The following is an 11,831-nucleotide window of genomic DNA, read 5'->3' as shown; positions in this document are numbered from 1 at the left end:
AGTGCTGGGTGGGACAGACATACCACTCATGCAACAGGACGAGGGCTAGGGGAGTAGCAATATTAATTAGTAAGAGGACGAGGTTTACGGAAACCAAGACAGTTACGGACCCAGGGGGACGGTACGTCATGGTCAGCGGTGTCCTGGAAGGGGCACCGGTCGTACTGATAAATGTGTACGCTCCCAACTGGGATGACACAGAATTCATAAAGAAGACCATGACAGAAATTCCCGACCTTGACACACACCAACTGATCATGGGGGGCGACTTCAACTGTGTACAGGACCCACTGACCGACCGATCAAACCCTAGAGCAGGGAAAAAGACTGGCATGGCTGGGGAACTAGGAGCATTTATGGAGCAGATGGGGGCGGTGGACCCATGGAGGTTCCTGCACCTGGGAGAGAAGGAATTTTCATACTTCTCACAAGTACACAAGGTATACACCCGTATCGACTTCTTTGCAATGGGGAAATCGGTGCTTCCAGGGATCACGGGAACGGAATACTCCGCAATTGTTATCTCTGACCACGGTCCACACTATATGGATGTGAGGTTGGAGATGGGACGTGCCCAACGCCCCACATGGAGGCTGGACACGGACCCCCTGGCCGACAAGGCCTTCTGTCAGAAAATATCGCGGGCCATAGGCGACTACGTGAGTAACAACCAAAATGGGGAGGTCTCACCCTCCACGTTCTGGGAGGCACTGAAGGCCGTGATTAGAGGAGAGATCATAGCCTACAAGGCAAGCAGAGATAGGGAAGAGAGTGTGGCTAGGCAACAACTGGTGGACTCCATCCTGGAAGTCGCCAGAAAATACTCCGAGGCCCCGACCGTAGGGCTGCTGGCGGAGAGGAAAAAGCTGCAAATGAACTTTAACCTGCTATCCACTAGGAAAGCAGTGTACCAACTCCGTCAGACGCGGGGGACCTTCTACGAACACGGAGTCAAGGCTGGCCGCCTATTGGCACACCAGCTGAGAAAGCAGGCAGCCACAAGGGAAATAGCGCAGGTAAAGGATAGCTGAAGCAGACTGGTAACAGAACCAAAGGATGTCAATCGCGCATTTGAGACCTTCTACCGGGGACCGTACACCTCCGAGCCCCCCAACGGGGAAGCGGAGATGGAACTGTTCCTAGTCGGACTGGAACTACCAGTTGTGGGGGAAGACAGACGGGCGGAGCTGGAAGCACCAATAGACCTGGGAGAAATCATGGAGAGCATCAGCTCCATGCAGGCGGGGAAGGCACCGGGACCCAATGGGTTCCCGGTGGACTTCCAAAAAAAATTTGCACCAGTCCTGATCCCACACCTAAGGGACATGTTCGCGGACTCACTGGCAAGGGGCACCCTGCCCCCAACGCTAGCGCAGGCCACAATTTCACTGATACCCAAAAAAGATAAAGACCTGACAGAATGCAGATCATACAGACCCATTTCACTGCTGAACGTGGATGCGAAAATACTCGCCAATGTTCTGGCCAAAAGGCTGGAGAGCTGTGTACCAGAGGTGGTCGCAGAGGACCAAACCGGCTTTGTCAAGGGTAGGCAGCTCACAGCGAACATCAGGTGGCTGCTGAACGTAATAATGACCCCCTCTGGGGAGAGAACACCAGAGGTGATTGTCTCCCTGGACGCAGAAAAGGCCTTCGACAGAGTCGAATGGAAATACCTCCTCGAGGTATTGGAACGGTTTGGGCTAGGAGCGGGGTTCATCGCCTGGGTGAGGCTCTTGTACAATGCTCCAAAGCGAGCGTCCGAACTAACACCACCAGCTCTAAATACTTCCAGCTGCAGAGAGGAACAAGACAGGGCTGCTCCCTGTCCCCACTCTTGTTCGCACTAGCCATCGAACCCCTGGCGATAGCCCTGCGGGACGCGAAAAGCTAGAAGGGAATCCGGAGAGGAGACAGAGAGCACAGAGTCTCACTCTATGCAGATGACCTGCTCCTCTATGTCTCGAAGCCACAGGAGGGACTGAAGGCAATACTGAAAATGCTGAAAGAGTTTGGAACCTTCTTGGGCTACAAACTTAACCTGGGCAAAAGCGAGGCATTCCCAGTGAACCCAAACGGGGGAGAGAGCTGGAGGGACTCCCGTTCAAAACAGCCCAGAACAGATTCCGCTACCAGGGGATCCAGATAGCCAGCGACTGGACACAGATCCACAAGTGGAACCTGACCAGCCTGGTGGAGGAAGTAAGAAGAGACCTTCAAAGGTGGGCTCACTCCCACTCTCCCTGGCGGGGAGAGTGCAGACGATCAAGATGAACATACTGCCAAGGTTCCTCTTCCTGTTTAGATCCATTCCGATATTCATCCCCAAGGCCTTTTTCCAAAACGTAGACAGTCTAATCATGGCGTTTGTGTGTGTGTGGGGGGGAGGGGGAAAGAACCCGAGAATCCCAAAACAGACACTGCAAAGAAGGAAAATCAAACGGGGCTTGGCCTTACCAAACCTACAATCCTTCCACTGGGCAGCAAAGGCAGAAAGAGTGAGGGGATGGGTACAAGAACCTGACACAGATTGGGTACAAATGGAGGAGGCATCCTGTAAAGGAACGGACCTCCGGGGCCTGGCTACAACAGCACTCCCATCCCCCTCAACAAGATACACAATAAGCCCAGTGGTAGTGGCCACGCTGAGAACATGGACGCAGCTCAGATAACACTTCGGGATAACTAAAATGTCCCCCATGGCCCCCATCTGCGGCAATCACAGATTCCCCCCCCCAGCCATGCTAGATACCACCTTCAAAAGATGGAGGCGGGACGGGGGCACATTGTCGGTCGGGGACTTCTACTTAGGGCACAGACTGGCGACACTAGACAAACTGACGAGGAAGTGGAGGCTAGCAAAATGACAGGAAATGAGACACCTCCAAATAAAACACTTCCTCCACAAAGGGACAGTAGGGTGCCCCGGAGCCCCAGAAAACACACTACTTGAGGACCTGATAGGCACAAGCAACGAGAAGGGGGGTCTATGTGGGAAAATATACGGACAGCTACTGGAGAGAGCCCGGACTCCACTGGAAGAGATCAGACAAAAATGAGAGGACGAACTGGGGACAGAGGTAGGATGGGGACTCTGGAGCGAAGCACTGAGCAGGGTGAACTCCACCTCCTCCTGCGCAAGCAACGGGGAAGGGGGAGGAAGCATAGACCGATCCAGAGGGCAATGAAAGGCACTTAGGGTCAGTTAAACGAAGGACAAACTAAACCTCTGTATAATAAAGGAAATTAGCGCAGGCCAGAAAAATGTGATATGTGTATATATAGAATTTACAGTGCAGAAGGAGGCCATTCGGCTCATCGAGTCTGCACCGGCTCTTGGAAAGAGCCCCTACCCAAGGTCAACACCTCCACCCTATCCCCATAACTCAGCAACCCCACCCAGCACTAAGGGCAATTTTGGACACTAAGGGCAATTTAGCTTGGCCAATCCACCTAACCTGCACATCTTTGGACTGGGAGGAAACCGGAGCACCCGGAGGAAACCCACGCAGACACGGGGAGAACGTGCAGACTCCGCACAGATAGTGACCCAGCGGGGAATCGAACCTGGGACCCTGGAGCTGTGAAGCAATTGTGCTAACCACCATGCTACCGTGCTGCCCCTTTTATAAATATCAGAAATGCCAATAAAATGATTTTTTTTTTTAAATGAAGGGTATTGAATATTTATAAGGCCTCGATCTGACAAGCCCTACAGTAACCGCCCTCACCCACGAAAAAGCAGTCCAACAGGTTATAGATAACATTAAAGCGGCACAATTCGCTGCAGCTGTCCGATTAGGCACTAGAAAGAAGCAGAGTAAAGCTTGCTTTGACAAAACCGTCCATCCCGTAGAGTACAGTCGGTCAGCAAGTAATGGTTTCACTTTACAACCCCAGTTCTTTCCTGTGGTAGTCGGTATTAGGGGTATTACGTTACCTAGGTTGAGACAGGAAGATCATTGGTGAAGCCTGCCTGCTGGTTCCGCCCAGAAAGGTGGAGTGTAAGAGCCTGTGTCTCCCTAGCAGCTGCATTCTATATCTGCGCTGCTGGGGGAAACATCTTGTCCAATAAAGCCTTCAATTGTCATCCAATCTCGCTTCTGGAGTCATTGATCGAGCATCAATTTATTGGACTAGATTTTAAAGAATGGAGCTCCGAATCTAGCCGGAGTGTCTGCAACTCAGCCCCCACGCGGCAAACTCAGCGGCAACTTTCCACTCCCCCAAATTTGCAGGACCCTACTCCATTTCAGACAAAGTGAGCCCCTCCGTGTACAAGATAACGTACCCAACGGTAAAATTGGTTGGTTCCACATCAACCAACTCAAAGTCTACGGATCACAATGTAGCCACTCCCACCACATCTCTCTGGCAAGAGACGATTATGCCCCTCCCATTGGCAACCTAGTCCAATCCCTATGCCAACCCTCCCCCAGCCATGCCGGCATTTATCCCTTGTCTGCGCCCACAGACCCGAACTTGTCTCCGCCCACAGGTACAGACTTTCACCTTGCACTTGACTCCGACGATAGCGAGAGTCTCCTGGATTTAATTACTAACCCTGAACACTGGTGCGATCTCTCTGCCACCAGTCACGCCAGCCCCCGGAACCACAACTTAGATATCTTTGACCCCTTATATGCCCTCCCCCAGCCACCGCCACATCCACCACCCGACCACAGTAACTTGCGCTCCACTCCCACCGCCCCTACGCCTCACAACAAACAAGCCCCTCTTTGGCACCACGACAACTCTTGCTGACTGGTAAGGCACGACGATTCGGACCATCTGACGGCCCACCCGGCCAAGGCACAGAAAAGGCAGACACGAGTCTGGCAACTGGGAGATGGTGATGATTCAGATACTGAGTCTCGTTTCGGTAACGCTGTTACAACACTGTTTGGTACAGAACCCTGGTGTCCAGATGATGAGAAAGAGACACCGCCTAAGTATTAAGGTGTCCAAAGCTCTGATGGAACCTGCCCGCCTTTTTCCTTCTTCTTCTTCTACCACATGGTTTTAATTCATGTCGCCCAGCACAAAATTACTCTTCTGATTCGAGGGTAAGATGCCCAATGACAGTTAAAGGCACAAGTTTGTTGGGAAACAGATCACTGTTCTCCCAGTCTTTATGAGAGGTTTCCACACGACTACAAACTTTTCCCATTCACCCAGGTAGAGAATCACAGCACTGATCCCCGCCCTACCTGAGGACCCCAAATTCATCCGGTCAGTTAAGCTCGGGTAGTGGAGTAACGGCACTAACCCCCGCCCTACCCGGGGATTCCACCCATTCTTCTCCCGCAGCGGCCCACGCGCACCTCATGTTCCCTTCACTTCATACGCTCTGGAATGGTTCTCTACACTCTGCATTGCCTTTGGCAGACCTTAGTTTCACCTTCTCTACTCTCTCTTTGGTTGTGGTATAAAGAATGTATTTTGCCACATTGCGTACGCTCACCCCTTCTTTCCTTTACCTCCCGCGACCCCTTGGTCGTACCCCACATGCTATTTAGACACATGACACAATTGGTTGCTGCTCACTGCTGCTATACACGCTGCTACATGCAAACTACCTCTGAGCCCTGGGACGGAAATCTATAAAACTGGCCGCCCTGAAATTCGGCTGAGTAAGATAAGCCTCAACCGCCACTTGTTGCAAGTAAAGAAAAGACTGGTCGAAGAAATTGTCCGACCACTCCCTGCATCGACCATAAGCTGCGAGGGTCTCTGTACTTTAAAAATTTGCATTTCTTGTCTCTCCAAAATGGTATTTCAAAAAAAAAAATGAGGGAGTCACACATGGTGACAATCATAACGGGTAATTGGAGTAAGGAGAGAAAGACTAATAAAACGAGATATGAACCAAAGATAATAACAGATACTATGTTTGCACCCCCAGGATTACACGGAAAACAGACAACACAGGATGAAGCAAGGACTGCTGACATGTGTTTAGATCATCGCTGTACTTCTGCAACTGCGCGCGTAACAGACCTTTGTTACAAACCCCACACCAGCCCCAAACACTATCACCCAACAGACCACCACCAGCCCGGACACTACATCACACATAAAGACAGACATCGAAACCCCCACCTGGTGCGAAAACATTGCCAAATCGAACCCCCTTTCATACATAGTAGAGGCCCTTCTAGTAATTACAATAATCTAGTGTCATTCAAACACTCCGACTCCATAAATGGCGAGCAAGAGCCTCCCGTTCCCCGATATATACAGTCCCAGCTCCCTTCTTTGGAATTCAACAAAATGAACTCATGTAACAATCGCTGCTAAAAATAAATAAACCATGTACCTCTTTAGCTTTATTAGGATTAAGCAGAAATGTGATGCTGCTGTTTTAAATTTTGTACTGAATATAAGTTCTTTGATACTCACCATCAGCATGAGAGTAGCTTAGATAGCGTTAGCTAGAGATCAACTGTGCGGATAAATTAAATGTTATAGTGACCTAAATTATAGTAACCGTTAGAGATGAATTAATTTATAAATGTATTAATGGAATATTAGGTAAATGTCCCAAAGCATAAGATAGAGTAGAGTAGAAATTTGCCTTGACCAAGGGTGACTGGTCCACCAAGGATGAGCAGGGATCAATAGTGTGATCCACCACGCTTCGCGTTCAGGGTCAAAAGGATGGAATGTAGCCATCTAAGATGGCCACCTGCAAAGGACCATGGGAATTATGGCCAACCCAGGATTCAGACAGATACACAGCTTATGTGTATCTAAACCACAGGTGACCAAACCTGACCGAAACCCCCACCCGTTTACATTTCAATGGCCCATTTTCCCAGGACAATAGAACTCCAATCAAGCAACCGGTACACCCACAGACTGATCGGCGCCACTCCCCTTACTCAGAAAGCACAACTGCCAAGGTCAATGACCGCTAAGGACCCGCCCAGCTACCAAGGCACCCGCCCCTTTATTGGCCGAAATTGAAGAGAGTGATCAGAGCCCTGTCGAACTATTGGGTCCAAGGTTAAGGACCGCCCCAAAGAGCGCCAAATCCCAGGGGGATAAAAGAGAGCGCAGGCATGTGTTCTGTCTCTCTTGGATCCAGCCTGTGCCACCCAATTGCAGCAGGAACAGCCAGCTAAGTTCAAGACCAACGATCACTACCTGACGGATGAGCCCAGCAGAGACAGAGCCACTTTCTTCGAACCAGCCAAGTGAAATCCAGATAAAGGCCTTTATCCATTTGCACAGTGCCAGTCGCCCTGAAGTTGAGTATAAGTAATTGTAGCTGATAGGTGTAGTTTAACTCGTAGTAGATATTGTGTTTGCATGTTGAGATAACTCTTGTGTATGTAAATAAACCATCTTTTGAACTAACTGGTTATGTGGTCATTTGATCGATATAAGGGAAAGGCTTGTGGCTCACCGAGATAAATAAATAGAGCAACAATGGGAGGCAGGTTCATGTGATGTACTGGGTGGTGTTCACAACTCTCTGAGGTTTCTTGCAGTCTTGGGCCAAGCAGTTGCCATACCAGACTGTGATGCAGCCAGACACGATGCTTTCTAGGGTGCACCTATAAAAGCTGGTAAGAGTCGATGTGGACATGCCGAATTTCCTTAGTTTCCTGAGGAAGTATAGACACTGTTGTGCTTTCTTGGTCGTAGCGTCGGTGTGGGTGGACAAGGGCAGATTGTTGGTGAAGTGCACACCTAGGAATTTGAAGCTGTCAACCATCTCCACCTCGATCCCGTTGATACAAACAGGGGTGTATTTTGCTTCCTGAAGTCAATGACCAGCTCCTTAGTTTTGCTGGCACTGAAGGAGAAATTGTTGTTGTTACACCACTCCACAGGCTATTTCCCGCCTGTACTCTGACTCATCGTTGTTTGAGATTGGACCCACTACAGTTGTGTCGTCAGCAAACTTGTAGACGGAGTTGGTGCCAGATTTTGCCACGCAGTCGTGCGTGAATCAGTATAGTAGGGGACTAAGTATGCAGCCTTGCGGGGCTCCGGTATTGAGGACTATCGTGGAAGAGGTGTTGTTATTTATTCTTACAAATTGTGGTGTACGGGTCAGAAAGTCGAGGATCCAGTTGCAGAATGAGGAGCCAAGTCCTAGTTTTGAAGCTTTGATATGAGCTTGGCTGGGATTATGGTTGAAGGCGGAGCTGTAGTTAATAAGTACACCTTGTTGTTGAGATCCTCCATGGATAAGTGTAGGGCCAGGGAGATAGCGTCTGCTGTGGATCAGTTGCGGTGGTATGCAAATTGCAGTGGATCTGGGCATTCTGGGAGTATGGAATTGATGTGCCTCATGACCAACCTCTCAGTGCTACTATACTGGCATTGATTGAGAATTGGTTCCCAAACAGTAGTAATAAGTGAGTCTTTTTCAAAGTTAAAGGTAGTGACTAGTGGGGTACCATAGGTATCAGTGCTTGGTCCCCAGCTATTCACAATATTTATCAACGATTTGGATGAGGGATTCAAATGTAACATTTCCATGTTTGGTGACGACACAAAATCAGGTGGAAGTATGAGTGGTGGCACAGTGGCTAGCACTGCTGCCTCCAGCCCAAGGAAACTCGGGTTCAATTCCGGTCTTGGGTGGCTGTGTGGAGTTTGCACTTTCTCGCCGTGTCTGCATGAGTTTCCTCTGGGTGCTCTAGTTTCCTCCCACTGTCCATAGATGTGCCGGTTAGGTGAATTGACCATGCTAAATTGCCCCTTCGTCCAAAAATGTGCAGGCTAGGTGGATTGACCATGCTAGGTGGATTGACCATGCTAAATGGCCCCTTACTGTCCAAATGTGCAAGTTAGGTGGGTTATAAGGATAGGGTGGGATTGTGGGCCTAGATAGGGTGCTCTTTCAGAGGGTCGGTGCAGATTTAATGACCCGATTGGCCTCCTTCTGCTTCTGTTTTTTGATGAGGAGGAAGTAAAGAGGCGTCAGACAAGTTGAGTGAGTTGATTTGTTTTGATTTGATTTCTTTGTCACGTGTACCAAGGTACAGTGAAATGTATTGTTCTGCATACAGTCCAGATAGATCATTCCGTACATGAAAAGAAAATACATAGGACAATCGTGAAATACACATTAGTACATAGACACAGGCATCAGGTGAAGCATACAGGCGTGTAGTACTACTCAACAGATGTGTGAAGAGATCAGATCAGTCCATAAGAGTGTTGTTTAGGAGTCTGGTAACAGTGGGGAAGAAGTTATTTTTGAATCTGTTACTGCGTGTTCTCAGAAATTTGTATCACTTGCCCAGTGAAAGAAGTTGGAAGGGAGAATAACCCGGGTGGGAGGGGTCTTTGATTATGCTGCCCGCTTTGCCAAGGCAGCAGGAGGTGTAGACAGAGTCAATGGATGGGAGGCCTGGCGAAGGATCCTGTTGAATTGGGAGGCCGAATACACCGCTGGGGGGGGGCCAGGCTGGGGATTGATACGACTTTCTCCGGCTGGAGAAGTTTGCGTTGATTTGGATTTGTTTATTGTCACATGTACCGAGGTACAGTGAAAAGTATTGTTCTGCGTACAGGTCCAGACAGGTCATTCCATACAAGAAAAACAAACATAGGCAAACATAAATACACAATGTAAATGCATAGACACAGGCATCAGATGAAGCATGCAGGAGTGTAGATTCAGTAGAGAAGATGTGTGAAGACATCAGATCTGTCATAGATGTTTACAGCATGGAAACAGGCCCTTTGGCCTAGCTTGTCCAATCGGCCCAATTTCTATCACTAATCTAGTCCCACTTGCCTGCATTTGGCCCATATCCCTCTATACCCACCCTGCCCGTGTAACTGTCTGTTTTTAAAAGGAAAAAATTGTACTCGCCTCTATCACGGCCTCTGGCAGCTCATTCCAGATGCTCACCACCCTCTGTGTGAAGAATTTCCCCTCTGGTCTCTTTTGTATCTCACCCCTCTCACCTTAAACCTATGCCCTCTAGTTCTAGACTCTTCTTTGGGAAAAGATGGATGTTATAAACCTCTATAAGATCACCCCTCAGCCTCCTTCGCGCCAGGGCAAAAAGTCCCAGCCTATCCTTATAGCTCAGACCATTAAATCCTGGTAGCAACCTCGTAAATCTCTTCTGCACTCTTTCTAGTTTGACAATATCCTTCCTATAATAGGGTGACCAAAACTGAACACAGTATTCCATGTGTGGTCTGACTAATGTCTTGTACAACTTCAACAAGACCTCCCAACTCCTGTATTCAATATTCTGACCAATAAAACCTAGCATGCTGAATGCCTTATTTTATTTGATTTGTCACATGTACCGAAGTACAGTGAAAAGTATTTTTTTGGGGCCGAGGAAGGGTACACAGTACTTACATAGTAGACAAAGAGAATAATCAACAGAGAACATTGACAAATGGTACATCGACAGTGATTGGTTACAGTGCGGAACAAGGGGCCAAACAAAGCAAATACATGAGCAAGAGCAGCATAGGGCATCGTGAATAGTGTTCTTACAGGGAACAGATCAGTCCGAGGGGGAGTCGTTGAGGAGTCTTGTAACTGCAGAGAAGAAGCTGTTCCTATGTTTGGATGTGCGGGTCTTCAAACTTCTGTACCTTCTACCTGATGAAAGGGTTTGGAAGAAGGCAATGCCTGGGTGGGGGTCTCTGATAATGCTGTCTGCCTTCCTGAGGCAGCGGGAGGTGTATACAGAATCAATGTGGGGGAGGCAAGCTTGTGTGATGCGCTGGGCTGAGTTCACCACATTGCAATTTCTTGCGATCTTGGACCGAGCAGTTGCCATACCAGGCTGGTTGCAGCCGGATAGGATGCTCTCTATCGCACATCTGGGAGAGTCGATGCAGACATGCCAAATTTTGTTAGCTTCTGTAGGAAGTAGAGACATTGTTGGGCTTTCTTGACTGTTGCATCAACGCGGGTCGACCAGGACAGACTGTTGGTGATGGTGACCCCCAGGAACTTAAAGCTATCGACCATCTTCACTTCGGAGCCATTGATGCAAACGGGAGTGTGTGTCATGCTATGCTTCCTGAAGTCGATGATCAGTTCCTTGGTCTTTCCGACATTTAGAGAGAGGTTGTTTTCGGTACACCATGCAATCAAGTGAGTTATCTCCCTCCTGTAGTCTGATTCGTCATTGTTTGAGATACGTCCCACCAGTCGTATCATCTGCAAACTTATAGATTGAGTTGGAGTTAAATCTTGCCACACAGTCATGTGTGTATAGGGAGGTGTGTATAGGTATTCACCACCTTGTCCCCTTGCAACTCCACCTTCAAGGAGCTCTGAACCTGTACCCCTAGATCTCTTTGTTCTGTACATCTTCCCAACTCCCTACCATTAACTGAGTAGGTCCTGCCCTGATTTGATCTACCAAAATGCATCACCTCACATTTATCCAAATTAAACTCCATCTGCCATTCATCGGCCCACTGGCCCAATTGGTCAAGTCCTGTTGCAATCTTATATAACCTTCTTCACTATCCACAATGCCACCAATCTTGGTGTCATCTGCAAATTTACTAACCTCCTACATTCTCATCCAAATCATTAATATATATATAACAAGTAACAGTGGACCCAGCACCGATCCCTGAGGCACACTGCTGGTCACAGGCCTCCAGTTTGAAAAATACCCTCCACAACCACCCTTTGGTTTTGGTCGTCAAGCCAATTTTGTATCCAATTGGCTACCTCACCCTGGATTCCGTTAGATTTAACCTTTTGCAACAACCTACCATGCGGTAACTTGTCAAAGGCCTTGCTAAATCCATATAGACAACACTGTTGACTGCACTGCCCTCATTTACCTTCTTGGTTACCCCTTCAAAAAACTCAA

Source organism: Scyliorhinus torazame, chromosome 2 (genome assembly GCF_047496885.1).
Source record: "Scyliorhinus torazame isolate Kashiwa2021f chromosome 2, sScyTor2.1, whole genome shotgun sequence".
NCBI classification, from domain to species: domain Eukaryota; kingdom Metazoa; phylum Chordata; class Chondrichthyes; order Carcharhiniformes; family Scyliorhinidae; genus Scyliorhinus; species Scyliorhinus torazame.
This window is presented reverse-complemented; position numbering follows the sequence as displayed.